Raw genomic sequence first — 14,636 nt, forward strand, 5'->3', positions numbered from 1 at the left:
GACTGGCTTGGGGGGGGGGGGGGGGGGTATGGAGGGGGAGGAGCTAGCTACTGTTACTTTTTTTTTAAGGTGCCAGCTCTCGGTTAACCGACTCCTATACCCCATTGTTTTGAGACTCCAGTGTCCCCTAGTGGATGAAGGAGAAAAATAAATAAATAATGATGTCTTGCTTAAATATGAGGATTTACTATGCTTCAACCCCAAAACAGGAAAAATGTGGAAGGAATAAATCAAGGCATGGTAGGGCTAAAAGAAGCTTTATCCTTAAAAGGTCATCAGAGATATGTTTAGAAATGGTGCACATTATATAACCTATTAAAAAACTTAGGGGGCCTGTTGCAGAGGTGTACGTAACATCGATGCCAAAAACATCCGAGTTGCACTTTACATGCGTTCCAAAAGTGGGAGCTGCAGAATAAATTTGGATACAAGAGCCCTAAGTTGCAGTGAGCATTACAGGGCGGTAACAGGGGGGTAGTTAGAAGCAGGCGTGCCATGGGCGGTTCACGGTTAGAGACTGCGCCTAAAGACGCAGTTGCACTGACATCGGCGGCAATGTTCAGATGGAGATTCTGCGCCTCCATAGGCCTGCTGCAATGTTCGATGGTGCGACCGATGGTGCATCTTCATAGTCTCAGTAGGAAGGCCATCGGCTGTTGCATTAGCATAAAGACGCAGTTTACATGTAGTAGCATATAAAACATATTATATGATGTAAGGCTATTCAACTTGTGTTCACCATTCTTTAACCACTTGCCTGGCATGGACGTAATTTTCTGTCCACACCAGGCAGTTCTTTATCTGTACTGGGCATAAAATTTCGTCCAGACAGATAAACATGAGGGCGGCTGCAGGAAGAGAATCTTCCCGCAGCTGCTGTTCTCAGAGGGACCTGACGGTCCCTCTTCTTGCCAGCACCCTCTCCCCCACTGTCTGCTGTGCTGCCGATCACTAGTGATCGGTCAGCAAAGCAGGACCCCCTACCCAACGCCTGCAGAACTGAGCAGCCGCTGGGGAAAAGTAAGTTTAACCCAGGAGCGTATCTACCTATTGGCCAGGATGGCACTAGCCAGAGGCGCCGGCCAAAGAGGGGGTGCCATCCGGCAGTGCCACCAGCAGCCAATGGGTGGACTACCCCAGGGGCTTGAATTAGCCCCGCTAGTCCCCACAAGTGTAGGGCAGACCGCAGTGACAGCGCTCTGCCATACACAGTAACAAACACAGTCGCCAGCGGCAGCTGTGTGTTTGTTAGAGCAGCCGATGAGAGTCAGACAGACTCTCATTGGCTGCTGCTGTGTCCCCGGAGGGAGTCAGCTGGAGCTCACTCATGAGCTCCGCCTTCCGGGTCCCCCTGGTGCGGGTGATGGGAGAGACGTCATAACGTCTCTCGCATCCCATAGTGCAGAGCGAGAGCGGGCCCGGAGTGGACAGCGGCAGTCGTCGGCAGGAGTGGGGAATCAGGTAAGTTGCTTTTTTCTGTGTGTGTGTGTGTGTGTGCTTTTTTTTCTGGCACAGCACAGGGGGGGGGGGGGGGGAGTGTGGCTACTGAGGGCACTGTATTGGGGGGCCCGCTACTGGGTGCACATTATGGGGGGGTGAATGGCCACGACTGGGAGCACTGTATAGGGGGGACAACTACTGGGGGCAATTCATAAAGGGGACTACTACTGGGGGCACTGCATAGGGTGGACTACTACTGGGGGCACTACTACTGCGGACACTTCCTGAAATTATGGGGAGAGGGAGGCGCCAGTCCATTACCTTGCCAGGGGCGCTCTGGGATGCCTAGATACACCCCTGGTTTAACCTTCCCCTTAACTTCCTTGACATACCTGGTTCCTGTATCCGGTCTCTAACTGAACGTGCAATGGTCGCGATGTTTCCGATGGTGGTTCCGATGTTCAGTTATTTTAAAAAACGATTATTTTTACAAATCTTAAAAAAAAAAAATTTTTTTATGAACCTATTTTGGTTAAGATAAAATGGATGTTCCTTACCTAATTCACTCATTAAAAAAACGACAATTTTGGAGCGGGTTTTGGGAAAAAAATCGTCAGTTAAGTGGTTAATATGTCACATGTTCCTACAGTGTCCATACTTACCGACTTTATAAAACTCCTCTCAGGGCAGTCAGGTGAGGCAGAGCCTTTCCTGTCATACATCAGTATACTCTGCTCTAGCCTCCCCCACCTCCTGACACTACTCTCAAAAGAGCATATCTGGGCCCCCGGCCCCTACAGAAGAAAAGGTTTACTATTTGAAAAATGTATTTTGTGTTTTGAAGGTAACAATTCAGGCAGCCTGTGACTCAGGCATCAGAGTAGCCCCAGGCCGAAGCCAGGTGACATCTGCAGCTACGGCTAGGGGTACATTTTCTTCAATCCTAGTCTAGTAGTAGTTTGTTTCCCCGTCCCATCCTACTCTGAGACAGTAACTGGTGGTGACTGGGAGGAGGCGTGGCTACCAGTCACTCACAGAGTTAGGGTGGCGGAAGCGGCTCGTGGTCACAAGTCGTCACTCTCGTGAGCGGCGGAAGTAACCGTATGTGGTAGAGAGCGTCTGGGAGTGACAGAGACCACAGCAGCCCGGTACCAGGGAGCGCCTCTGTTTTGGGCGGGAATTCGAGAGCAGAGCAGGGAGAAGCGGAGGAGCAGCATCCGCCGGTTATACAGGTAGCGGCGGCGATGACAATAATGTACGGAGCGGGTGCCCTCTCTGTCTCCGGGCGAGCTGTGAGCTGGAGTTCCGGCTGTATCCGGCATCTCTGGTTCTACAGGCGGCGGACTAATAAGAGTATTTTGTGTGTCCGTCCCTCCGGTGCACCGCTCCCCCGGCATGTCACTGTGTGATAGCCACTCAGGGCCGGCGACAGTGCGCGGCTTCTGGATAATGTGTTTTGGTTTCCGTAAGACCCGTCATAACCTCCTGTTGCCTGCCCGCGGTGCACAGAGACGGTACCGGGTGGTGGCGGGGTGGAGGCCGCTGATGTTACAGGTGGCGCATGTTCCTTCCTCACTGATCCCTAATGCACCAAAATTGTTAACAGTTTGTTTTAAAGTATTTGGTGTAGAATAACCTGCAGTGAGTATTGTGCTGGGTGGCTGAAGGGGTGTAAGTCCAATGGTGCCCACACACATAACGATGTCCTCACGATACGATTTTATGGCCAATTTCCTCATGAACTTTCATGGGAGCTCCCTTGCCGTCGTGATCACGATTTGGAGTTAAAAATGTCCAATCTGATTAAAGATCCATTTTGCAGCCAATGCATTGTATCCCAGATTGGCTAATCTGCCTTAAGGTGCCCACACACATAGCGATATTTTACACGATTTGGCCGATTTCGATGAATCGTGATGACGAATCGGGTAAAAAAAAAGTACAAATCGTGAGTTTACACTCACGAGCACGATGCCGATGCGCGTCCCCGCTCGTCGTACATCGCATCTCTTGATCTGCCGTGCTGTAGGGCAGATTAGCCAATCTGGGATACAATGCATTGGCTGCAAGATAGATCTTTAGTCAGATTGGACATTTTTAACTCCAAATTGTGATCACGACTGCAAGGGAGCTCCCGTGAAAGTTCATGAGGAAATTGGCCATAAAATCGTATCGTGAGGACATCGTTATGTGTGTGGGCACCATTACAGCACGGCAGATCAGAAGATGCGATGTACGACGAGCGGGGACGCGCATCGTGCTCGTGAGTATAAACTCACGATTTGTACTTTTTTTTCTTTTACCCGATTCGTCGTCACGATTCGTTGAAATCGGCCAAATCGTGTAAAATATCGCTGTGTGTGTGGACACCTTTAGCCCCAGTATGCTATAGCTGGGAGTGCTGGGAATTTTAGTTCTTTTCATAATACCTGTAATCTCCAGATGATGCCTACTCTGTTATTACTATCTGTGCACTGCATGCTGTTATTTCTGTGTATAATACACTTGTAAAGGATTCTGGTACAGCTATAATTGTGTGTCCAGTTCTTGCTACTGCAATGCTTCATAATTCAACTGTCTCATATCCTGCTATGTGTTTCCTGCTGTCACTTTCCTTCCTGTATTGTGTATATGCGCTGTGGTTTTATTATATTTTATCGGCTTCCCACAGCTTTATATTTCTCTGTCCTTTGTTATGGGAAATTACACTTATAAAAGCCTTGTATCATCTTATAATTTTAAAGATGTGAATTCACTAGTAGTGATAAAATGATCCTGCCAGTTCTAATTTAAAGTTTTTGAACAGTCCCTTTTTGTCACAAGGAAATCATGGCCTCCTGACCAGATTAGTTGAAACTTTCTAATTCACGCAGGTTAAGTAGATCTATATGTAGTCTTCTGATGAACAGAAAATGGAATCTGGCTATGCTGGCCAACAGCCTTACACTTTTATATTTCAATGTGGTTGGTCCCATTGGTTGGCTATGGGATCCCGCTGGTCAGAATACAGACACTACTAGGTAAGTACGCTAATCCTTAACCCTAACACCCCCCCTCCCTCATCCCCAGTACCTAAACCTAACCCCCGATACTTACCTTCGGGATACTGGAGCCGGGATCCTTACGTGGCTGGACTCTGGTGCCGGTAATTTTCGACCGGTGGCTTCCCGCATGCCAGGTTGATGACTACATCCCGTTCCCAGAATGTCTGGCGTTTGATCTCTTCAAAATCAATGTAATCAATATGGGCCGTTTTGGTAAATCCAGATGGAAAATAATTACTATTGAACTGTGTAATGTCATTTTGTCCCCTCACTAACACGCAGTGGTTACACTACAAATTATTTTGGAGCCTTTTCATCAACACATACTTGATTGAAATCCCCTGAAAACACCAGTGTTTTGGTAGGGTACCTACCAATATTAAGTGTCCCCTTGATGTATCTACAAGGATGTGCTGCAGATACCTGACATCTGCTGCGATCCCCCAGATTTTGCAGTCCTCGTAGGTTTCTCTGTGGGCTGCTTATTTGCTGAGTTTAGAGCTCCGGAATGCAGTGCATTACGGAGATTGGCCCTAGCAGCTAACACCATCTTCAGTTGCACGTCTGGCTTGTGAAAGAGGTTGGCAGGGAACAGAGCCCTTGTCCCTGCGTGTTTTATTTATTTTTTTATACGTTTGGTGGATATTTAGTCTCTTATTGTGCAATACAAAATTATAAAACCCGATAATTAATAAACTTTATTAATTTTGGCCACCTTCTTGTGTAATTAACTTGGTTATTTATCCTTATGGTGCCCATAGACATAACGATTTTTTTTTTTTCCCCATCTGTCCGATTCCGACACATTGGAACGACAGATCAGGTAAAAAATGCCTAAGTCGTGAGTCCCCACTCACGATCACGATGCGCTCCCCGCAGGTCGCACATTGCATAGTCAGATCTGCCGTGCAGTACGGCAGATCTGACAATCTAGGACACAATGCACTATAAAACAAGTCTGGCTGCAAGAGATCGGATGAAGATTGGACAGCATATCGTGTGCTGAGATGCCAGGGAGAATTTCAAGGGAAATCGAACACATCGTCGGTTCGTAAGTATATCTGTATGTGTGTGTGCACCTTTAGTCTTTTCGGTACAATCAGTATGTAAGGCTCGATGTTCAGTTACTTGTGTTAGGACTAAATAGCGTTATCTGTCTTTTGGCTGGCTTTAAAGAGCTTTAAGGCGCTAATTCAATTAAGCACAAGTAACGGGATCAGTATGATTTACCCGACATCGGAAGCCCGGCAGTGAGATCCCGACAGGTAAGTATTTTTTTCCTATTTACCACCCTAACCCTCCCTTAGGGGTGCCTGTGCCTAACCCCCCTCTAAGTGACTAAACCTAACCCTCCCCTTCCCCGCAGCCTAATGCTAAAGCTGGCCACACACTAGACCAACTTACATCCAACCAGCCAACTAGTTGATTGGTTGGAATGAAAATCTGGTAACGTATGGGAGTAACTGATGATCAGCAATTTGCTCCTAAATGCCAGAAAACAGATGAAAATGGTCAGTTAGACAAGTTTGTTAAATGTTTGATCTAAACAATTTGTTCAAACAACAGTTTTTGTCCATTTTCCTGTCTTTGGGAGGAAATTGCTGATTGTCATTTGCTTTCATCCCTTACCAGATTTTCATTCCAACCAATCAACTAGTTGGCTGGTTGGATGCAAGTTGGTCTAGTGTGTGGCCAGCTTTAGTCTCCCCCAGGAGCCCCTAACCTAACCCCGCCGCGGCTGTTTGCGCCCGACTTACCGTCGATCTGTAAGCCGGGTGTCGGGCTCCCGGCGTAGGTCTAATGACAGACATCGGGATTTCGACGCCGGTCATTAGACGCTTAATGGAGTCTGCCCCGAAGTCTGTGAACTCTCACTATTCTCCATTTCCCTCATCACATGGCTCTGCCATTATCACATGCAGAAATATCCTCCAACAAATTACAGTGGAAAGTTCACAGCATCTTCCAGGATGAGCACACCAATCTCTTGAAATACCCTGCGAGATGTAAACATTATCTTACAAACAATCGCTTCCAACCAAGGCTGTCCCAGACAAGCAGGAGATTAAAATTCAGTATAATGAATGTGGCCTTACTTATACTTGTTTTTTTTTTTTCTTGTTTTAAAAATGCCTCTTTGCAGCTTTTCATTGCCACAACCTAGTTTATTCTAAAGAAAAACATGAATCATTGTGCTCATGGTCCCCCAAGTTCTAGTGAATTATTTTGCAAAGTTATTTAAAATAGCTATCATATATTCCATATGATAGGTATACCATAATTCAGTGGTTCCCAAACTTTCTTGAATCCCAGCACCCCAGTGTATCTGCATTTTTTTTTTTAATGGTACCCCTAGGCCAAAAGTTTCTTTACTGAGGAATTCAGAAAAAAAAAAAAACCTTAGGTTTAGTTTTGTGGTGGTAGACAGTTGCGCTTCTGTTTTTCACATATGATAGGCAAAGTCTGTGCTGTCAGTTGCCAATCACATTACAGTGTTCTCCCTAGAAAATTTTTCCTGCCGGGTGGCATCAAGAAGTAGCCGGGTGGGGGCCTGCACAATAATAAATTGTTTTAAACCTTATAATTATTTGAAATAACATTTTATATATTAATTCTCTTTCTTATTAGAGGCCCAGTCGTCTGGTTATGAAAAAAACTGAAGTCTGTAGGATCTAGTGCTTTTTATACAGCTCCCAGATACTGTCCCCACTTGCAGGCTCCCAAAGTGCCGGGTGGTAGGCTGTTAATTGCCCGGTGGTGCACCCGTAAAAAACAGCTTTAGGAGTACACTGCATTAACTACATAATTTGATTTGGTCCTTAACCTCCAACCCACGGAACCCAGTTTGTGTACCACTGCCATAATCAAGTACAGCTGCAAATAAGGGAGGGAGGGGGCGTTTAGGGGATTTCCAGTTGGTTGCTAGGTGGCAGCCAATGTCATATGATGTACATGTTTGGATTGATGTTTGGTTTGGAAAGGCCTTAGATTTACATGATAATTAAGTTGAAAATTAGACCAGTTCAAACTTTCAAATTTACATTATGCTGCAATTAACAATTTAAGATAAATTCCTTTGATTGATCAACCACTAGGTTTCCTTTAGGAATTACAGATTACTTTACAGATGTGTCCTCACATATCATTGCTGCAGCTGTGCCAGGCAGCCCCTCTCTGCGCATCGGCTCCCGTGCAACTCTGCCGGCTCCTGGTGGGGTTTTTTTTTTGCGTCTTTTTGCCGAAAATGTCTGTCGCAATGCCCACCAGCAGACTGCACAGTTTAATTTGATATGCGACACTGTATATCTGTGTGTGACTGAATCTCTCTGAATCTATATACGATGCACTATGATGCAGTGGCTGCTTTTTTCCATTTTTTTTTTTTTTTTTTAACTAGAACATGCTTCCCCTTATTAGATGGATGGAGGCAAGATGTGGCAACTCTGATTTCAGAAGTCTGCAATTTTAAGACTTGCATAGACCAGACTAAAAGTATGTCCAGCCTTGTTAATGCAATACATTGTGTATTTACAGTGAGTGGCCTCACATTGACAACTAAAGGTGCATACACACTAGACGATATGCTCCCTGAGCGATATCGTCTAGTGTGTCCCCGGCAGGCTGTGCTCAATGTCGTTCATGACATTGAGCACAGCCACTGAACGATATCATTAGCGATATCGTTCAGCGCCGGGCTCTCTCACCCATTCCCTGACATGCAGCAACCTGACGAGGTCGTCAGGTTGGCCTGCATGTCAGCCCGATGAACGAGGATGACGAACGACCCGCGGGAACGCGCGTCGTCATCGTTCATCTTTTTTCTGTTAAAAATGGACGATAAAGTGGACGATAACGATATCGTTATCGTTCAGTCGTCCACTTTAATCGCCCAGTGTGTACGCACCATTAGTGCTTGACAGTAAGGTTCTATTTGTATTGGGTACTAATTGTGGGAATGTGTGTATGCAATTCAGAGATAATATACATAAAACAAGATAATAGCAGGACTGACTGCCTGTGGCTCTCCAGCTGTTGTGAAACTACAATTCCCAGCATTCTTTTACCAGCTGATTGTTGAGAGGATATGCTGGGACTTGTAGTTTTATAAAAGCTGGAGAGTCACTGGTTGGCTGGGCCTGAAATACAGCATAATAGAACCAAGCATCCTGACATCAGTGTATCTGAACAGCGGAATTTCTTTTGCTACCTCTCCACATTGGATGTACTGATTCAATTATTTTATACCATATTGAAAAGTCTAGCCTTGAAGGGTATGAATTAATATGATACAGAATATTCAAATTATGTTTGTTTTTTGTAACTATTTTTTGGTGCTATAAACTACCATGCAATTCTAATGGTACATTTTATCTTGTGCCTGGCCATGAGGTTTAATATTTGTGTTTCTGTTGTGCACGTGCAATGGTTAGTGAAGCATCTGGGTGGTAGACCCATGTTGTCATGTGCTTTGTCATTTTCCTGAGTGAACTTGCATTGTTGATGCGGTTGTCACAGTGCATCATTTGGCAAGAACAGAATAGCATTTTTGGAATTTATATGTGTAGCTGGTTATCTTACACCAGTGGTTCTCAAACTCTCTGTCTTCAGGACCCCACACAGTTCACTGACACATTTTAAAAGATCCACAGATGGAGCTAGTATCTCACTTGTGATTCTGTGAGGAGACCTGGAAAACATGCACCTTTTGGGGTCCTGAGTACTGAGTTTGAGGACCTGTGTCTTTAACAATGTTGACAAGCAAGATGTTTTTCTTTTCTTGTGTGCTGGCTTACTTAAAGAATTTTGTACGGTAAAGCTGCTGCCGAGAACCAGTTTTTTGTTAGATAATCTCGCCCTCTCCCTAGGCTGACTGTATAGCTTGAAGTATCCACATGCATACGACGGGATACGTTCGGCACAATCCCGGTGCTGGCATCCCGACTGCCGGGATACCGAAGGCGAGTAGAGGGGTTGAGGGAAGGATAAGGGTTAGGCACTATGGGGAGGGTTGGAGTTAGATTCCGAGCACCGGCATCCCATACCCAACCGCATACGACGTGCTGGATCATGCTGTGGATACTAGTGGAGAGTTGTAAGGAGGCTAATTTTGTTATCTCTTGGTCAGCTGCTGTGGGTTGGTCATAGACTGAGAGACATTGTACAGGTCTATTAATTCTGTCATGTGAAACTTTAACAATGTTGGTTGTACCTCTTAATAAGGATCAGTGATGCCTAGTCAAAGTAGACACAAGACAGGGACACGTCACCTGTATGGAAAGTACCTACAGTATATGTCATAACTTTAAAGCAAAAGAGTCGTCTGTTAATTTTTTTCATTGTTCTCTTTCCCTGAGATGCCAAACAGTGGTGGACCCTTCACAGTATACAACTTCTCCAATTTTCTATTGCTTTGGCTAGACTCTCAGGGGCGAATGCAATTGGTTTTGCCCGTATCTGTTAGTAATAGGCGCCTGACAAATTAATTTAATTGTTGCTCCAATCAGGTGTGAATGCCACGGGCGCACAGATTTCTGTGGTGAGCAGAAATCTGCCGTTTGGAAGTGATAATGAGGAGTTTGCAAGGGTTTATCCATCTTGCGCGTCTAAAGCTGATGCTTTTGGACGCGACATGCATGAAAAGGCATGGGCACCCAAAACAATTGAATATCGCCCCCCGACCTCTGGTCACTTAAGACAATTGAATTCCTGCCTCAGAGTTAATGAATTATACCTTGTGTACTGTACTTTAAAGTGATTTTAATTTTAAAGCTGCTGCACCTGAGTGCATGTCTCCAAATCAATAACTGGAGACATTATATTTTATTTATTAATTTTTGCTTTCAAAGGCAACATTAGCAACTTTTTAAAGATCAGATTTAAGGGGTTAAAGGCATCTGTCCCTCTAAAGCTGGGCATTCAAACCTTTTTCTTGAAATGCCATATAAAAAAATGAAATAAATAAAAACTCAAAAAATTGAACAGAGGCCACAAAATTTAGTTTGTGTGTGTATATACAAGAGACTTTCATCACTAAAAAGAGAAGTATTAAGATTGTGCCCCCAGTTCGCTTTGTCCATACTGTAGTATATTGCACCTAGTTCTCATTATGCCCCCTGTTGAAAAGTGGTGACCAGTTTTAACCTCCCTTATGCACAGATATCTCCTAGTAGGCAGTATGGACAGGAGAGTCGGAAGTATGGATAGGAGAGTGGGTATTGGGATCAGATACCGGCTAAGCTGATATCCATCTTGGGATTCTACATCTGTATTGTGCACATCTCTGCAATAACAGGGTCTTTCACCCACATTGCTACCAAGTCACGTGTTTCATCCCTGGTAGCAACCCCTGCTAAGTGCTCACCTACTGATGGGCAATCCACTCCAATGTCCACTCTGCAGTCATGTCAATGGGCCAGACTGCAGCAGGTGGCGGGCCGCTTTTGACTTCTGGGCCCTAGGCTGGGTACACATGTATGCCAGCCAAACAGACGCCCAATGGAAGGGTATATTGGGCAGCTGTACACACTACGTGATCCAGTGTACGACCGTGCCATATACCCTTTCATCCTGCATGCAGTCGTCTGCGACATCATCCCGTCAGATGGGACGATGCCGCTGTTGACGCACGTGAACGTGCGATTGAGTGTACAAACTATACAATATGAACGATATGTCATTCCAGTTTGCCTCAAAATGTAAAATTGGCCAATATATCGCCTAATATGTACCCAACCTTTGTTCGTACTCTGCTCTAAAATATCAACTAATTTTCTGTTTCGTGAGCATAAGATTGCTGTCGCACCCATCTGTAGTGTTATTTTTAGAGGTAGCAAGGTGGCTATCACAGAAGGCACTTATCTGCGTGCGTCTGAAAAAAAAGCATGGTCACTAGAAAAGGGGGCATGTGCTTGAGGTGCTCCCCTTTTTCATCATTGTAGGTGGTTTGCCCAGCACTCACGGTTATGCTGGGCTGCCCCCAAGCTCTCACTGCACTGCGGCCTGTGGATGGGGACGGCTGTTTCCTCTGAAACACTACATCAGTAGATATGCTATATTGAGTCAACAGATTTTCTCAAAGCCATCTTAAGTTTAGGAGCCAGACCATCATCCCGAACCGCAAAATGCAAAATTTTTTACAAGTAATTAAGATTTGCACTCCTGGGGGCTTGGCTAAGCAGCCTAAGATGGCGGATGCAGGTTCCAATAGCTCCGTTCAGGCCCGCTGTTCAAAGCTTGCTTCTAACTGCCTATTCTGCTGTTACTCTCTACTGGCCCAGGAGACGTGCGCCCGGGTGTTTGAGCCACACGTTGAGCCCTCCTTATCTGCTCTGGGCTGTTCCAAACCCCGGGAATGGAGCTATGCACGGTGCCTGGGGGACTTCCATCTTGGAACTGACCAATGGGTGTGCTCTCCCCAGCGGCTGCTGTGACCGGAGTTTGGCAGTCCTGCGTAGCGGAGCTGCCACACGCCCCAGCAGCCGCCTGTGTGCCACTCCTGGATCTACAGTATTTGTGGTAGATGCCTGACCTGAGAGGTGGCCCAGACCTGGCTGCATGTGGACACTAGCTGGAGCTCCATACAGTCATCCGGATTACAGGGTGAGTAGACTCAGCAATGTATACACACCACAAGACCCCTGTATCTGCTGGGACTTGCTTCCCTTCTCTGGCTTCCACACCCACTTCCTTCTACTTGGCTGCTTTTTAGCCGGCCATAACACCACCAGTGTGATAGTGGGTTTGGAGCCATCTTATGCCACAGTTACCTAAATGCTGTTAATATATTCCCCCTGCATTATCTCCACCATATATAAACCAGCGGCTTTAGTTACCATGGAATGTCACTTATGGAGTCTTCAACCCACCTCAGCTCTGCGGTTAGTCCTGAGGCCACGAAGGTAGAAGTCCTTGCCCATTTTTCGCACTCTGCCTTCTAAAAACGTTCCCTACTAAAAATGACCTCCCCTCTAAACAGGATTTCTTGGACCTGGAAAAGAGGCTCAGAGAAACTGTCAAAACAGAAATCTCTGCTCTTCAAGCAGACCTCTCTCAGGTAACCCACTGGGTATCTAAGCTGGAAGATCATGCCAGGGCTGTCGGTTTTTCAGGCTCAACTATGGGATGCCATTTCTGTACATGCCCAGGATGAAAATTATGCAGAGCCACCTGGATGAGTTGGGCAACAGAGAGCTCCGCAACAGCCTTCGCCTCAGGAGTAGCGTTCCCGCTAGGCTGTTTTAGAGGGGCGCGGTGCCCTGCCCTCCTTCTGGAGGGCAAAAGGCACCCTACCCTCCAGAAGGAGGGCAAAAAGCGCCCTGCCCTCACAGCCTGCGGGTGCCGTCTTCACCTGCGGGTCGAAGTGTCCCGCGGGTGGAGAAATGTACGGTGACCCGGACACCGCCGGAGAATAGACGCGGGCGCATGCGCCCGGCATCTATTCTCACTGTCTGCAGCGCTTGGGGGCTGCCCGGCGTGTCTGTAAGTGCCGGACACGCCCCCAAGTATGACGAAAAGGGGATGCGTCTTTAGTGTTCACTCTAGCTCCGGCGCGAGGCAGGGCGCCGGAGCTAGAGAGGGCACGTCATTGCGTGCGCCGAAGGGGGCGTGGTCATTGCAAAGGGGGCGTGTCTATAAGACGCGTCCCCTTTTCGTCACTATTGGGGGGCGTGCCCGGCACTTACGGACACGCCGGGCAGCCCCCAAGCCCTAAGGACAGTGAGAATAGATGCCGGGCGCATGCGCCCGGCGTCTATTCTCCGGGGGTGACCGGGTCACTGCACATTTCTTCACCCGCGGGACACTGCGACCAGCGGCTGAAGATGGCTCCCGCAGGCTGTTGGGGCAGGGCGATTTTTGCACTCCTTCTGGAGGGCAGGGCGCTTTTTGCCTTCCAGAAGGAGGGCAGGACGCCGTGCCTAGCGGGAATGCTACGTCTTATAGACCTGCCCCCTTTTCATGACCACGCCCATTTTTCGGGCGCACAAAGTTGCCCTCTCTAGCTCCGGTGCCCTGCCTGCCGCCGGAGCTAGAGTGAACACTAAGGGGGATACCTGAAAATGTGCAGGGCCCAGGTATAGTGGATGCTCTCACTAAGGTCTTCAATTAGATTACTGATGCAGACCCTGACCACGTCATCCTCTTTAACTACGCACATTGTGTGCTCTGGGCCACGCTGTCTTCAGTCTGAGGCTCCCAGAGACGACATTTGTCATTTACGTTACCACCATGTTCCGGAAGAAATACTTAGCAAAGCTTGCAAGCTGGAGGCAATTGATTTTAATGATGGAAAAAAATTCAAATCTTCCCTGACTTTTCTTGGAGCACTCTCTCTAGCAGAGACTAATTAAGCCATTCATTGACACTGTAAACAAAAAAATTTATCCGATTTTGTTGGGGCTTCCCGCTTAGCATTCTTATGAGAGTCAAGTTGTTCTTCAGGATTCTGAGACTATGGTACGATATCTATGAACGATAATATCGTTCAATGATAAATTGTTCATTTTTATGCAGTGAACGACCAACAATGCGCGTTCCCGCATGGATGATAACGGTATCTACGGTTGTCCGTACATGCAGGCCAACTTGGACGATATCATCAAGATTTGCATGTTCAGAGATGTGGCAGGATGACTTCACTGAAAGATATCTATCATAGATATCTTTCAGTGTGTACACCCAGTATCGTTTGTCCTCCACTACTGAAAGTTGAAGGGAAACCGTTCAGCAATATTGTTGGTGTGCAGATCGTACCGTGTGTATGCAGCTTAAAATACATTTTGCGTTGCCTTTTGATATTCCGAAACCATCTCTTCTTGACTGGACCCACTTGACTGCCTGCACAACGCACATCCTGGCAATTGGTGCGTGGTACCAATCGTGGTGTCCTTCCCCACGGCCTGACCGCTCAGAGGCTGGTACCCGATGACTGTCTTTATTCATATGTGAGCTTACTTTTTCCTTCTCTCAGGATAAGTGACTGCTTTGTTTGATTCTAAGAACCTGTTTTCTATAGTAGTTGTTTCACATGTTTATTTGCTGAATGCATAGCTTCCTTATGAGGATTTCCATTTGTATGGGGTTTATGCTAAAAATGCCTTAAGCTTGCCACACACTAGACCAACTTTCATCCAACCATCCAACTAGTTGTCTGGT

General features: G+C 46.6%; 1 protein-coding gene across 4 annotated transcripts in view; it reads left to right on the plus strand.

Annotated features, from left to right (window-relative positions):
• Positions 1-2,150: 2,150 nt before the first annotated feature.
• The window catches only part of MOB3A (MOB kinase activator 3A), a 39,854-nt gene continuing 27,368 nt past the window's right edge, over positions 2,151-14,636 (plus strand). For 2 of the 4 annotated variants that reach the window (XM_088452941.1, XM_088452942.1), the window contains exon 1: positions 2,151-2,248. The gene's annotated coding sequence lies outside the window, so the exon portion shown is untranslated. Of the gene's footprint in view, positions 2,249-2,346; positions 2,673-14,636 lie in introns of those variants that run through there. The other 2 variants (XM_088452940.1, XM_088452939.1) reach the window with 1 other exon arrangement.

This window comes from Taudactylus pleione, unplaced genomic scaffold (genome assembly GCF_031769625.1).
Source record: "Taudactylus pleione unplaced genomic scaffold, aTauple2 ptg000560l, whole genome shotgun sequence".
Lineage (NCBI taxonomy): Eukaryota > Metazoa > Chordata > Amphibia > Anura > Myobatrachidae > Taudactylus > Taudactylus pleione.